The sequence below is a fragment of the Antechinus flavipes genome, chromosome 3 (genome assembly GCF_016432865.1).
Source record: "Antechinus flavipes isolate AdamAnt ecotype Samford, QLD, Australia chromosome 3, AdamAnt_v2, whole genome shotgun sequence".
Classification (NCBI taxonomy): domain Eukaryota; kingdom Metazoa; phylum Chordata; class Mammalia; order Dasyuromorphia; family Dasyuridae; genus Antechinus; species Antechinus flavipes.
In genome coordinates this window covers 581570644-581587272 of record NC_067400.1, presented here as the reverse complement: position 1 = coordinate 581587272, position 16629 = coordinate 581570644, and the positions used below count along the sequence as shown (strand labels likewise).

At 40.2% G+C, this 16629-nt stretch overlaps 1 protein-coding gene across 4 annotated transcripts in view; it reads right to left on the bottom strand.

Annotated features, from left to right (window-relative positions):
* LUZP1 (leucine zipper protein 1) overlaps nucleotides 1–16629 on the bottom strand; it is a 99582-nt gene that overhangs the window by 24973 nt on the left and 57980 nt on the right. The window contains exon 3 of one of the 4 annotated variants that reach the window (XM_051988284.1): nucleotides 258–372. The exons of the other annotated variants lie outside the window; for them this stretch is intronic. The gene's annotated coding sequence lies outside the window, so the exon portion shown is untranslated. The remainder of the gene's footprint in view (nucleotides 1–257; nucleotides 373–16629) is intronic. 4 annotated transcript variants of the gene reach the window in all.

Sequence of the window (16629 nt, the reverse complement as noted above, 5' to 3'; positions counted from 1 at the left end):
CCTGTTTCCTTGGCCGTACCCAACCATTACTCAGCGGGACTCTGCTATGTAACGCTGTTCTCCCACAGGAGGCTGGTCAGAAGGACTAGTTATGACTTGTCAAATGTACTTAAAAAACAAAACAAAACCTCCACAAACTAATGTGCTCAGGGCTGGCTCAACAGAAAGGCACTCAGCAGCCGGAGAAAAGGAGCACTATGAGAAGCCACCTTCATTCTACCGGTTTGTCCAGGTCTCATCATGCTGTGCACACTTACCATCTAGGTCATCTAATTTCCCTGGAGCTCTGCAGACGCAGAAGGTTCCTCTGCCTGCTCCTGGCAGCTACTTTGGGCAAGCTTAATCCTTACTTCCAAGGATGACTGAATTGACCTAAAAAGAGCCACAAAAAATGGGGGAGAGGGGAGGGTGGGAAAGAGAGGGGAGAGCCACAGTGAGCAGAAGGCATCGGACTCGTGTGGACTGCTCCAAATGGCAACATGACAGAGAAAGTCCTCCAGGGACCCAAGGGAATAATCCCCAAAGAGTGAAAAGACCAAGTTATAACCATCCTGACACTGGAAGAACTTAGCTAAGTTCCAAGAAGACTTTAGGGAAAACAGCAGTCAAAGTTCCATAGATTTCAAAGTGGAAAAGCCATTAGAAGCCACTGGGTTCTAAGCCCCTCAGTTTTTACATTTAATCAGGATTACATATTTAATATCTAAAAGAAGTGAGATTTGAACCCAAATTTTCCTGATCTCCCTAGAAGGGGATATGGCATTAGTGAGCAATAAGATCATGTGACTTGGAAGGGAATCTATCTTGGAAATAATCTAATTTAATACCCTCATTTGATGGATGAAGAAACCAGAGAGACATCGTGACCCAGTGAAAAAAGCAATAGGTTTGGAGTCAAGAGGACCCGAATTTCAATTCTGATTCTGCTACCGACACCCTGTGAAACTCGGGCAAGCTCACCACTCGGCTCCTGAAGTTCTTTACCTATAAAATGAAAGGAAAGGATGGGCTGACCTCTAAGCTCTCTTCCAGCTCTGAACCTACAATACTATGATACCATCAAGTGACTCAAGTAATAAAAAGAAGTATGAGAAGCATTATTTTTAATTTGAACCTAGCTCCTTGGGCTCCAAAGCCTGGCGCTTTTCCAGTGATCATAGGATTGCAAGCTAGAAGAAACCTTTCTAGAGTCACATTATGGACCATCCACTTCAACTCCTTCACTTTACAAAGAGGAAACCTGGGTTAAATGATTTACCTAACATCATCACAGCTCACATTATATAGCACCTACTGTGTGACAGGCACTGTGCTAAGTACTTTACATTTCATTTGAGTCTCACAAAAACCCTGCAAAATAAGTGTTGTTATTAGCTTTATTTTATGACTGAGAAAAACTGAGGGAAACAGAAGTGACTTGTGCAAGATCACACAGCGAGTAAGCGTCTGGACCAGATTTGGATGCAATTTTTCTGACTCCAGACACTCTACCCACTGTGTTACCTGGTTGTCCCAGAATCAGATCCTGGGATTACAGATGGATACTCCCATGCTCGTTCGTCAAAATCCCCCTAGTTCAGAACTCACTATTTGAGGAAAAACTGCTGAGAAATATGGAAAGCAATTTGGCAGAATCTAGGTATAGAAATTATCTTCCACCATACGCCCAGATAAGGTCAAAAGGTACATAATTGGGACATAAAGGGTGACACCATAAGCAAATTAGGGAAGCATGAGGAAAAATTACATGTCAGATCTATAGATAAGGGAAGAATTTATGACCAAACAAGAGATAGAGATCATTATGGAATGTAAGATGGATAATTTTGATTACATTAAATTTAAAAATTCTTTCACAGCAAAACTAATGAAGCAAGATTAAAAAGGAAAGTAGAAAAGGGGGAAGAGGGAATATTTTACAGCAAATTTCTCTAATAAAGGCTTCACTTCTTAAATATGTAAAGAACTGAGTCAAATTTATAAAAATACAAATCATTCCACAATTGATAAATAGTCAAAAGATTTGAAGTTTTCAGAAGAAATCAAAGTTTTTTACAGTCATGGGAAAAAATGCTCTAAATCACTATTAATTAAAGAAATACATATTAAAACAATTCTGTGCCACCTCACACCTATCAGACTGGCTAATATAACAAAAGGAAAATGACAAATGTGGAGATGTGGAAAATCTGGGACACTAAGATACTGTTGGTGGACTCATAAACTGATCTAACCATTCTGGAGAATAATGTGGAATTATGTCCAAAAGGCTATAAAGGTATGCACACCCTTCAATCCACCACTGTTGATATTGCTCAGTCACATACAACTCTGTATGGCCCCATTTGGAATTTTCTTGACAAAGATACTGGAGTAGTTTGCCATTTCCTTCTCTAGTTCATTTTATAGATGAGAAGACTGTGTCCAGGGCTAGTTCTGAATTCAGGTCTTTCTAACTCTAGGTCTGGTGCTTTATCCACTGCACTATCTAGCTGTCCCCACAATATCATTATTACTAAGTCCATATCAACCAGAACAAAAACAAAGGAAAAGGACATATATATTGTGTGTGTGTGTGTGTATGTGTGTATGTATACATACAAAAATATTTAAAGCAGTTTGTTTTGTAATGGCAAAGAAGTGGAAATTGAAGGGATTTCCATTGGGGAGGGGCTAAACAAGTGTTGTATATTATTATGATGGAATATTATTGTGTTATAGGAAATGATGAGCAAGATGATTTCTAAAAAACCTGGGAAGACATATAAACTGATACAAAGTGAATTCAGCAGAACCAGGAGAATACTGTACACAGGAACAATATCATGCAATAACCAACTGTGAATAACTTAGCTATTTTGATCCAAGACAATTTGGAAGAACTTATGCTGAAAAATGCTAGCCACCTCCAGAGAAAAACTGATACATAATGCAAATGGAAGCATGCTTTTTTTCTTTTAACTTTCTTTATTTTTCTTTTCTTTTTGGTCTGTCTTCTTTTACAACATGACTAATTGAGAAATGATCATACACGTATAATCTATATCAAATTGCTTGCCTTTTCAAGGAGAGGGGAGGAGGGGAAAAAAGAATTTGGAACTCTATTAGTTTTTTAAATGATGTTAAATTGTTTTATGTGTAATTGAGAAATATTTAACAAAATAATTAAAAATATACTGAAGATATATATATATATATATATACACACACACACATTTAATACCCTAAGCAAGATTCAAAAGTATCCCAATTAGACTTTGAACAGAAAATGCCGTCTGCCTCCAGAAAAAGAACTATGAGACTGAATGTAAATCAACACATGCTATGCTCCCTTCTTGTTTCTGTTCCCCCCCCCACTCTTCCCCTATGGTTTTTCCCTTTTGCTGTAATTTTTCTCTCCCAACATGATTCATAAAGCAATGTGTATTAAAAAATAAATGAATTTTTAAAATAAGTATCCCAAATTTCCATATGTGGAAAATGAGGCTAATATTTCCCCTCACCCTGGACTCATAAAGTTGTGGTGAAGACCAAATGGGATGATGTATGTTAAATATTCTATAAAGTACAGAGTATTCTTCAAATATAAGGCTTCGTCTATCCACATCATTATTATACCAGAACTGGAAGGGAGATTATGAACTTTCTAGTCCATTCCCCACATTTTACAGATGGGACACTGAGATCCAGAGAGAAGTCATATAATTATCTGGTGACCGAGATGGAAGGACTCCAGTAATTTTGCTCCTGACCCAGAGGAAGAAGTTACACATTCTACAGGAAAGGACACTGGAGGCTTAAATTTAAATCCCCCATTCAGACACTTAACCAGCTATGGAACCAGGTGCAACTCATTCCAAGTCCCTGTTTTCTCACTCATAAAAGAGACATTTTCATCCCTGCAGAGGCATTGGGGCGATAGTGCTTTTTAAATTTGAAGCATTTTAAAAATGTGGATTATAGCTATGAGTTAAATGCCTGTGGCCTTGGAGAGATCCCCTTGCTCAGAACAATCAAGGTGAGGAACAAGTCTTTTCTTGTCTGCAAGTCTGGCCTCTGGTCTTGGCAAGAAGAGGGCCAAGGTCACGCAATGTCAGGAACTGGCTCAGAAAAGCCCTTCACTATGACCCAGAGGAGTTCCTGCTATTGCCAGAAAAGACTCCCTAGGTTGTAAGTGAAACTCAATGGATCAGGCAGAAAGGCAAGTCCTATAGAGGGGTAGCTAAAGCTAGGGATGTACTACGGAGAAATATCCACAGATCACACTTGGGAGTAGGGACCAGGAGGCCTGGGCTTAAGTGAATTTATGGCACCACTGTATAGGAGATGGTGCTGAAAGCTTACAGATTCACATTGATAACCAGCTTCCAAACCCACAAGGGACTCCTCGGCAATTAAGGAAGCAGCGCCCAGTCTTTCACACTCTGCAAGCCCCTTAGGCTACCCTTCTGAGACTTTATTCCTTTAAGGTTGCCATGAAGAAACTTTAACCTGGTTTCAGCTGTTTACAAATGTCTGGAATGAAGGGGAGTCACTCAACCAGCACCTCTAGGGCTGGCTCTGAAGATTGCCTTATAATGTAAGATAAAGGGACAGGATTTTAAAAAAATAAATAAAAATTGACAAATGGTGAAGCAAAGGCCTTAGGCCCGGAGCCAAAACCAATAATAATAGCTGACATTTATATAGCATTTTTATGGTCCACAAAGTGCTTCACATGTTATTAAATTTGCTACTCATAATGATCACTGAGGTGAGTAGACTGATTATTATCATCCCAACTTTATAGATAAAGGAAACTGAGACCTCAACAGGTGAAATACTTGGTTTATCTCTGGGTCTCACCTAAAACTGATAAGTAGAAGATGGGTTCAAAGGAAACGGGAGAGGGGGGGGGGGGGGGGGGGGAGAACAACTATGGAAGGGACTGGAGATCACTAAGGATTGGCTAAAGGAATTGAGGACATTTAGCCTGAAGAAGAAAAGATTTAAGTGAACTTATTGGTCATCAGTAATTTAAAGGACTATCATGTGGAAAAAGGAATAGAAGTGTTCTGCTTAGAGTCTACTTTGCTGGTTCATTATCTCTCACATCCCATAACTGTAGGTGTTCCCTAATTGTCTATCTTAGTCTCCCTTCTGCTCCTATCCACACACAAAAGAAGCCCTGTCTTAAATTCAACATATTTAAAACTAAATTGTTCATCTTCCCCACCCTTCACCCCCAAATCCTACCCTCTTCCATTTTAATCATTTTGAGTTGTAACTGACTCTCTGTGACCCCTTTTGGGGTTTTCTTGGCAGAGACACAAGAATAGTTTGCCATTTCCTTCTCCAGTTTGACCGATAAGGAAAGTGATGCAAATAGGGACACAAGGTAAGGGACACGTTTAGTAAATGTTGGAGATCATATCCGAGTTCATGAAGATTGAGAGTCTTCCTGAATCCAGGCCCAGAGTTCTTTATACACTATGGCTCCCCTAGCTGCCCTCTTCCAGACTTCCTTCAAAGTGTCTCAAGCTCCTAATCTCAGCATTATTTTTGACTCTGCTCTCTTACCCCCCCAAACCCAGTCAGTTGCCACATCTTGCTGTTTCTTTATTCACAACATCCCTCATGTCCAACTCCCCATTCACACGACTACCACCTTGGTTCAGCTCACCTCTTGCCTAGATTATTGCAACAACCTCCTAATTGGATTCTCCAAGTCAAGCTTCTCAACACTCCAGTCGCACACACTACTGCCAAAGTAATTTTCCTTACCCAGAGATCCAACCATATCACTCCTCTACTCAACCAAGTGCAGGGGCCTCCTGTTGCTTCTAGAATAAAACAGTCACTTCTGTGTTCAGCTTTGAAAGCCCTACACAGCCTGCCCTCAAATATCTTTCCAGCCTCATTGAATATTACTCCTCCTCCTGTAATCTGTGACCCCCTCATTCTCTCTGCTCCTCATATACAATTCTCCCTCACCATAGAATGTGTGCCCTCCTTACAAGAGAATCTCTCTTCCTCCTAGATGAATCCTGTACAACAACCTCCCTACATGAATCCTTTCCTAATTCCAACTGCTACTATTTTTTTTCTTATTTTTTAACTGCTATATACATATATACATACACACACACACACACACACACACACACACACATATATATAATTTGTATTTATTTATGCTACATATTTATACTTGTCTCCCCTATTGGAATATAAGATTCTTGTGAACAAGGATGATTTCTTTTTTTTTTTTTTTTAATAACTTTTTATTGACAGAACCCATGCCAGGGTAATTTTTTACAGCATTATTCCTTGCATTCACTTCTGTTCCGATTTTTCCTCTCCCTCCCTCCACCCCCTCCCTCAGATGGCAAGCAGTCCTTTACATGTTGAATAGGTTATAGTATATTCTAGATACAATATATGTGTGCAGAACCGAACAGTTTTCTTGTTGCACAGGGAGAATTGGATTCAGAAGGCAAAAATAACCAGGGAAGAAAAACAAAAATGCAAGCAGTTTGTATTCATTTCTCAGTGTTCTTTCTTTGGGTATAGCTGCTTCTGTCCATCCTTGATCAATTGAAACTGAATTAGCTCTCTTTGAACAGGGATGATTTCATTCTTTCTACTTGTACTCCAGTATCTGGTTCCTAATAAGAAATTAAATACTTTTGAATTAATTGATGAGCAAAATGAGAAGCGATTGGGATGGCTATAGCTAAGGACACAGATTTATGTTTTAATATAAGGAAAAACATCCTAAGAAATGGAGCATTCTAAAATTAAATTGTCTGACTCGTGAGGTAGTGAGTTCCTTCTTACTGAAGGTCATCAGGCAAAGAAAGGATGAGCCTTGCTGAGGATGCTGGTAGAAATTCTCTTCTTCAGGCACTGGGTTCATGGTTCCCGATGTACCTTCCAATTCCAGCATTGTGAAAGTTGTGATATTATCCAACCTACTAGGATTCAGAAAATCTAAGAATGAATCCCAGCTCAATTATTTATAATCTGTGTGGTCTTGGGGGCAAGTTTCTATTCTCTTGGAACTGGTTTTCTCAAATTTAAAATGATGGGGCTGAACTAGATGGACAACCCTCCCTCCCCTAAAGATGTCTTGAAATTCTAAATCCTATGATAAGACCCCAATTCACTGGGATACCAGGAGAAGCCAATTCATGTGCACAGAACAGTTCAACTGCAGGAGTGTTATCTGTCCCTGTGACCTCCCATGGCTCCCATGGGCTAGGGTCTTTATCTGGTTTTCCAGAAAGGTACACCCAGGCTCTGACCATCCCCCATCCCATCTCCCTAGAGTACTGGCATGCTTCTCAGCCAAAGACCAAGCCTGGCCTAGGGGTCTTTTCCCTTCAAAACAGGAAGGGATGCACTGCCAACAAGCAAGCAAACAGGAACTACAGAAGTCCCAGTTTGTTTTGAAGCTCTCAGCTCTCCTTCCGGACTTGTAACAGGGAGCCCCACAGAGCTATCAAAACCTCCAGGCTCTGTAGGAGCTGCAAGCGATTCCTCCTCAACTAGACAGCACATGCCATCAGATGCATTAATTAATAGGCTTTAATGCTCCCACTATTTATCCCCCAATCTCCCAGTACCACCAGAATCTTGTTCAAACATGGTGCTTGATACAGGCTTGAATTAACTTTGAGTTAAATGTTACCTTCCTCTTGTCTCCCGGGAGAACCTTCTGACCCCTCCAAACAAGGTGTTTCCTTCCATACCCTCAGCTCCAAATCTTCTCCTTCCCCCCCCCCAAGTCTTACCCTCACACAGCCCCATCTCACCCTCTTCTCGAGTATCTTTTGCAGCTTCTTCAGTAACTAATACCATACTATCCCACTTTAATCTAGGAAAGATCATATAGGCACTGGGAAGACAAGTATCAAGAATGAAACGATCTCTTTTCCCAAAAGGCTTATATTATAATAGAGAAGACAAGTACATGTATAAATATATCACATAAATATAAAGTTAATGAATACAAATACATACCAGACAGTTCAAAACAAGGTCATTTGGGAGGGAGGGCAGTCACAGTCGATGAGAGAGAAAGAGAGAGCCAAAGAGACAGACAGACAGACACTAAGGTGGAAGAGGTAAAGAGAGTATGATTCCATGATTGGTGGATGGCCAGTAGTAAAGCAAAGAAAGAGAAAGGAATATTGTACATGAGCAGAGAAGAGACAAAGGTCCTTTGGTTGCATCACAGAGTGGAGATAGGTTGGGCTCAGATTGTGTAGGGTTTTAAAAGCTGAACACAGCAGTGTATGTGTTTCACTCTAGAAGCCTCTGGACTTGGTTGAGTAGGAGTTGTATGGTCAGATCTGTGGTTAAGGAAAATTGCTTTGGCAGTGATGTGTGGGGTGGACTGGAGTGTTGAGAGACTCGAGTTAGAGAATCCAATTAGGAGGTTGTTGCAATAATCTAGGCAAGAGGTGATGAAGGCTTGAACTAAGGTGGTGGCCGTGTGAGTGGAGAGAGAGAGTTGGACACGAGAGATGTTATGAATACAGAAACAGCAAGATTTGGCAACTGCCTGGATACATGGGCTAAGAGTAATGCTGAGATTATAAGCCTAAAACATTGGTGCGCCTTCAATAGAAAAAGGGGAGTTTGGAAGAGGGTAAGGTTTGGGGGGAATAGGTGAAGAGCTCAGTTTTAGAAATGTTGATTTAAAGATGTCTCGAAGACATCCAATTTGAAATTTCCATCAGACAACTGATAATACAGGTGTGAAACTCAGGGAAAAGGAGGGAAAGAAGAAGAGAGGGAGGGAGAGAGGAAGAAGGAAGGGGGGAAAAGGAAGCAAGAGACGGAGAGAGGTAGAAGAAAGAAGAGGAGAACAGAGGAAGAGAAGGAGAAGGGACAAAGGAGAAATTTGCCAATTTCATTCTGTCCTGGTCAAACAACATATAAAATACTGAATTCAGTTCTAAGTGATCAGTTTTGGGGAGGTTGAATCGTGTCCTAAGGAGAGCTACCAGGCTGTGGTGAGGATGGAAACCATGCAATGCAATGAATGAACAAAGAAAGTGAGATGTGCAATCTAGAGAAGACAGCAAGCATTTCAAGGGGACCTAGTAGTTGCCTTCCAGGATATAAAAATCATTCAAGTAGAACAGAGATGATCCATTCCATGTGACCCTTAAGTACAAAATAAGTCACAAAGGGTGGATCATAAAGAGGTGGATATCAAATAATACTCTTATATTTTATCATTTTTATTTAACGGAATACTTGCACATTCTGGTAAAATCCCATTTATAAGGAGGAATCTAGGAAAGAGGAGGCACTCCTTGTCAGAGATGTCCACAGGATAACAAAATGTCAGAGCTGGAAGACCTTCGGCCAAAGATCAAATGCACATCTGAAAAGGAGAACCCTCTAAAACATTTCCCTAACGTGATATCCCTTTGTGTCCATGCAATGACCTCCCAAGAAGAAAGCATCACTTTCCCGGCTGATCTTTTCACTCTCAGATCATTTTAATGGACATGCATATTGTCCTTACTTTGAACCTAAATTTTGTGTATTGACAACTTCTGTTCAACACTCCTGCGACCCAGAAAAAAAAAAGTCATTCCCTCTTGCAGGTGACAGCCCTCAAATATAGGAAAATGGCTCCCATGTTCTCCAAATCTTCCCTAATCTAGGATAAGGATTCTTGCTTTCTTTAGTCCTCACAGGAGATGGCCTTGAGCCTCTCCACCATCTTGATTTGGAAGCTCTCCAGCTTGTCAAGGTCCTTCCTAAGCTGAGATGCCGGAACTAAACACAATACTCCATATGAGGTCTCATTAGGGCAGAGGACTATGGACCTATTACCTAAAGCCTGTCCTGACTATCTTTTGGTTGCCACCTGAAACTGCTGATTCATTAAAGATTCAGCACCCCCACCCCACCCCCACATCTTATCCAGATAATTGATATCTTAACAATATCATCCCTAGGGGCAGCTAGCGTAGTGGTTAGAGCACCAGCCTTGAAATCAGAAGGACCTCAGATCAAATCTAACCTCCGGCACTTAACACTTCCTAGCTGTGTGACCCTGGGCAAGTCACTTAACCCCAACTGCCTCAGGGGGAAAAAATCCTTCCCCATATCATACTTGCGAAGTTGATTTTTGAACCTTAGTTCATTCCATCCTTACTAACTTTTCATCTTTTTAGAGAAGATCCAATATTTTATCTGTCAAAGTCTTTTGTGTGCGTTTGTGTGTGTCATGACTGTTATGAAGTATGTAAGCATTTAGTAGATGCTTACTGTATGCAAAGAACTATGCCAAGCATTGGGGATACAAAGACAAATAGCCCCTGCCCTCAAGGGGCTTATATTCTACTGAAGGGATGCAATATGTTCACAGATGTAAGCAAAATAATTTAGAAAGTACAAAGTAATTTAGAAAAGGAATATAACAGGTGGCATTTGTAATGAGTTTTGAAGTTACCTAAAGGCCCCCAAAAGCAGAAGTGAGAAGGACAGCCCTGACATAGAAAAAGAGATAGAATGTGATATAAAGGGTTGAAACATGGATTGTGTGACAGGAAATAATATATAATCTTCATGGATAGACTGGGAAGGATTTTGTCAAATAGAAGAATTTGTATGTGATCCTTAAGACATTATGGGACACTGAAGTTTCTTGAATAGGGGAGCGGCAAACTTGGACTTTAGAAATAGCAATTTAGCAGCTATGTGAAGGACTGGCTGGAGAATTGAAGAGACTGAAGGCAGGGAAATCAATTAGGAGACTATTGCAAAATAGTCCAGGTCAGAGAGGATGAAGGTTTGAACTAAGGTGATGGTCATGTGAATAGATGGAGAGACAGAAAGACAGAGACAGAGAGGTATAGAGACAAATAAACAAACTCAGAGGGACAGATACACAGAGAGAAAAAGAGAGAGACATAAGAGAGACAGAGACAGAGATGGAGAATGAGACCTGGATGAACAAATAGTTGAAAACATGGAAGCTGATGAGCTTTCCAAGATAGAACATTAACAGAAGATCAATAAAGCAAATGACAGGATCGGATAAGCAGCTAAGCAGGCTATTTATGTCATTATCTAAGTAATTGATAAAAAATATTAAAACAGTCCAAATTCTTGAGACCCTCTTCTAGAGAGCCTCCTTTCTGGATTGTCTTTGAACCATTAATGGGTCATTTTTGGGAATCCAGCTATTCAATCAATTCTAAATCCACCTATTTATACCATCATCTAACCTTTTCCATAACAACAAAATTAACTTCATCAAATTTCTTGCTAAAAAGAAGATAAAATAATATCTCCAGCATTCTTCTAGCCCACTAGTCTACTAACCCCATCAAAATATGGAGATCAGTTTAGTTCAGTATGACTTGCTTATGAAAAATCAAGAAATTAAGATTTTTCCCCAAAATAATTGGTTGGAAATGAAAGAAATATGTAATAAAAACAGCCAATGTTTCTATAGGTCTTAGGAAAGAGTCTCATAACAATGGTCTTAGGTAGATGATATGAGCACTCTTCCATTTTATAAATAGGGAAACTGAGGCCCAGAAGTTAAATGACTTGTCCCAAACCCCACAGCTAGTGTGAAATTTAAGTATGGAAACCAGACCTCAAATCACCATAGTTTCACTTTCTAATTCATTAGGCTGCCTCTCTCATGACCTAGGGGTAGCCTTAACACAAAACAAAAGGGCCAAAAAGCATTTTGTAAAAAGTAAATAACTATAAATGTAAAATTAACTGAAGGTCCTTGTGTCTCACAAATTGTATTTCCTAGTTAAAAGAAATCATCTTCATATTATAAAAATAAATTTATTCCTTCAGATCAAAACTACAATTTTCATAGGATGAGGTAGAATACAGAAAGTTTTTAGGTTTTCTCAGGAAAAGCTGGTTATGTAACCGTAATAAGCTCATTTTTTTATCCATCTGATAACAAGCTGTACTTGTTCTGCTGTTCCTCACCCTTCTTTATGGTCCTTGATAACTGCAATTAATGACCTCTGAAGCTTTTACCTTCTCACTGAATGCCTGGGACTGGCCTCTTCACTCCCAGCACTCCTGGATCAGAGATGGGAGATCTGGTTCTGTTTGTCTCAGCACCCAGTTAATAAGGCAAGTTCAGAGCAGGCTTCAGCAGTGGAGATGGGCCATAATAACAATCTACAATCTTCGCTTGCAGATGGCTTAGAATTACAGAATAATTTTTATATGTACAAGATATAATTTTATCACAGGATATAATTTTTAGAGCTGGAAGGCATCTCTATTCCAACCCTTCCATCTCAGAACTGAGGAAACTGGGGCCTAAAAAGGGGAAGTGATTTTGTGGGAAGACTGGCAAAAAGCTGGGACTAGAATCTGTAGCCAAAGAAAGAAAAGTTTCCTCTGGGCAAAGGTAACTGACTATTTAGAGATTCTACCAGTAAGCTGTTGGCTTAGCACCAAACAGTCCTCAGCACTAACCAGTAGAAGTTTCTGATCATGTCCTTGGTAATTTCCTCATCACCGTAACCATTTCCCAAACATCATTCCCTAGCACTCTCAAGTCAGAGGATCTGAATTCAAATCCTACCTACTCTAATGCTTACTGACTCAGTGAACTCGGGCAAGTCACTCATCCTAGTCTGGGCTTCTAGTAGGGGTAAGCACTTTTGAAGGTTTGTCTGTAAAGTTACGATCCTATTAATCCTCATACAGTTTTCAGAGATAGACTTCAAATCATTTTTCACACATTTCCTTCCAAGGCTACTCTTTGAGGTATGGGAGTATTATTTATTATGCTTTATAAAGGGGAAATCTTGGGAAATAACACTTTCCTCACTAAAAAGCATGATAAATAATACATCCCATAGGTTTTCTCCCCAAAAACCCCACCAAAATTAATAGCCTAATCATTCACCTCCAAGACAACATTATTAGCCGGAAGGGGTTCAAGCTTAATTCTTGGGGTCTGTGTCAGAATTTGATCCCAGAGGGACTTCAAATTGGACTAATTTTTAGTCCAATGATTAAATGAAACTATTCAGACAAGCCACCGGGTTTTAGTTTCACAGAAATTATCAAATATTTGAACTGAAAGGATCTTTAGAAATAATCTAATCTAGGTTCTCCTCATTTTAGGGAAGAAAAATTGAAATGCTAAGAAGGGAAGTGACTTCCCAAGATTACACAGCACAGCAGACATGGGATTAGAACTCAAATCTCTTGAGTCAAGCCATCAACAAGCATTGGTTAAACATGTATCAGGTGTGACAGGTACTTACTATATATGTGTGAAGGATACAAAGGCAAGAGTGAAACAGGACCTGCCCTTAAGAAGCTTATAATTTAATTGAGAGAAGGAAGTACATTCTTAAATGTGATGTTCCTTTAAAAAAGAAAAAGAAAAAGGAAGTCATTCAGTGAAAATGTCTACTCTATATAGATTTCCACTATCTGCATTTAGAAATCACCTGCTGTATACTAATCTACTCATGAATGACATAACTATAATAAGGCAGCATTCCCACAAATACACCTACCTACCCAAGACTGGGTTCTACCCTAAATCCCAGTTGTACAGACTACTTCGGACTTCAGAAAAAGGTCAAAACTGTACATCTTGAGTCATACAGGCCATTCCCCTCAGATCCTCCACCCAATTGCTTAATGACTTGTTCTCTTGACTCCAGAGAGGAATCTGTTCTTAAGGAAGTGAAACTATACAAGGAAGGGGATTGAAATCATATTGTCACACTGGGACAAGCACCAAGCAATTCAGATGCCCCAGAGCCCTACTTGACCCACTTGCTTTTTCCCAGGTCTACAAAAATGAGTCCCCTCAAATAAACCACAGATGCCAGTCTTCTGTGGAGAAGAAATTTCGCAGAAGATAATGGAAAGCCTCGTAAATGCTGCCCTTAATTTCCCTGTGAAGGAGTTAGACTAGAAACCTTTTCTGTCCTGCTTCCCAGCTCTGCCTTTCTATGTTCTAAGATCTCTTCTGCTTAAGATTTCTGTAATTTTGCAGAAGAGGGGAAAGGATGATTGAACAGGAATCACAGCAGAGTCAGGGATGCCCCCAAAATTATCCTCTGATGGCAGAAGGAATGAAGAGGGGGGAATGGAGAATAGTCTCTCCTCCATAAATTTTTAAGGCCAGATGGAACAGCAAAAGGACTATACTGGTTTGTCTACTCTTAAGCAGTGATTCCAAAGAACTAGGCTGGAGAGTCAGGCTGAATGACAGGATGGGTGGGGCTGGTTCCTACACAGGGTTTGGAGCTGAAGGAAACCTAGTGGCAAATACCTTAGGAAGTTCACAGCAGCTCTCCTGGGCCCCAGGATAAGGCTGGCTCTGTTTTCTCTCCCACAAGCTACCCTATGCCTTTTGGCAACTCTGCAGTGCCTTGTCATCCAAAGGCAAAGAGAGAGGCTCTCAAAGGCAGGTCATTTTGTCCCAGTTAAGTACAAAGAATATGGGGAGAAGGGGACACAGAAGAAAGAAATGGAGACATGCCCCGGTGTTACAAGACAGGCTAAACGGAGAAGCAGAACATCAGCTCAAGTCTAAACAGGAAGTACCCTGAACTCCTGCAGGCTGGAGAACTCACTGGGTTCTGCCCCAAGTGTGATTACAAGGCATCATTTCTCTGTTAATACTTTTCCTCCTCTGTCTGTTTGGAGATTACATCGGTTCAGATTGCAAGGTCCCTTTCAGCTCTAAAAATCTGTGAATCTCTGAAATCTGAGAATGGTAGCAAATCTGGAGCACAGCAGGCTCAGAGTCAGGACCCCTCGGTCCAAGTAAGAGTTCCAGCATCTCCTGTTGATGGCAAGTCACTGTAACTCCTTTGGGCTTCAATTTCCCAATTTGAACCATGGGGATCATAACCACTTGTTATGAGGAAAAGCAGTTTTGTGCTACATAGTGTATCTATAGAGATACAGAAATGTGAGGGATATGGGAATGTACACTCACTGCACCACTGCCATAGAAATAAACCAGAGAAGCAGAGAGACCTCTGGTTAACATTCAAATGAACAACTGGAAAGAACTAAAACAAGAATAGCATTAAAACTCTTCCTTTTTTCTCAAACTAATATTCAGTTCAAGTCTTCCTTTGAACTATCTGGGAAAAGAAATTTGTTATGTCAATTCTCAAGACATCTTCCTATTGATCACCTCATTTTATGATCATAAAAACCTTTAGAGGTAAATGAGACAGAAATTCACAGAGAAGAAAACAGGAACAGTGATTATCATCTTTGGCTCCAATACATTCTGTCATCCTCCCACATCCTCCCCACTATACTTTGAATAAGTTCTATAAGGACATTGTAGGTCCTTCATAAATATTTGCTGATATTTGAGTTAGAGAATCTGAATTAAAATCCCCACTGTGCTGCTGACAAGCTCAATGACTTTGAACAGGTAGTTCTTTTGGGGTTCTTCATTTTCCCATTTATCAAATGAGGAAGTCAGACAAGGTTTTGAAGACTCCTTCTGGGATGAAATTATAATTCAGAATGATCAGGAGTGATGAGGAATACAAAAGGTAAGCTAGACAGAGGGTGGAGCTGATAGGACTGAGCCTTTCCTAGAACAAGTACCAAGAACAACAGCAAAACAACAATAAACATTTATTAATAGCTGTTGTTGTGCATCCTTAAGACTTAAAAGAGAACCAATAATATCATAATGTTGGGGCCAAGGTACAGTGTGTATAGCTATGGCTGAATTGTCTTTAAGTCTGTCCATAGGTCAGGCACAATTTGAACATCTGGACAGAGCTGGCTCTAGTTTTGTGCATCCCACGATTCCACTTTGCTCGTGGAGCAGAGAGTCTGGGCAGAACTGTGCCAGTAGATCCCACCTATCACAAATGATACTAATTTCTTCAGAGAGACTTTGAGAATGTCCTTGTGCAGCTTCTTCTGACTTGACAATAGCCCGCTTTGTAGCACCAAAGAGTGCTAAACACTGGAGATAACAGAAAAGAAGGACAATCCCTGTCCCAAAGAGGCTTATAATCTAAGAGGGGCAGATAATACACAAAAGAAAACTTGGAAGGGTATATAGGAGGCTATGGGGGCTGTCAGAGGGTACCCAGTGCAGGGGGCAGGATAGTGAAGTTAAAATCAAGCGGAGCTGCTGGTCAGAAATGAAAAGATGGCTGAGATTCAGCACTTTTTTAAAGGGAGGCTCTGGGAGGAAATGAATGAAGTATCTGTCTTCTTGTGCTGACCTAAGGCTTGGGGTTCCTTCTTCCTCTGGTCATCTCATCGATTCCTTATAGTTTTGGTGGACAATAACACACTCACACACACTCACACTCTCTCTCTCTCTCTCTCTCTCTCTCTCTCTCTCTCTCTGGCTGAGGGGTTAGTAGGATTACACATCTCAAGCCAGTGTCTTAGATATGAGAAACCTACTTTGTTAGAGATGTGGATTTTTTTAAATCTGACCAGGTTGGTAGTGATTGGTTCTAACTCATCAAGAAGCAACAATTAGACCTGAACATGGAACAACTGACTGGTTTAAGATTGGAAAAGAAATACAACAAGGCTATATATTGTCACCTTATATAATCAGCTTATATGCAGAGTACTTCAGGCAAAATACCAGGCTGGATGAATCAA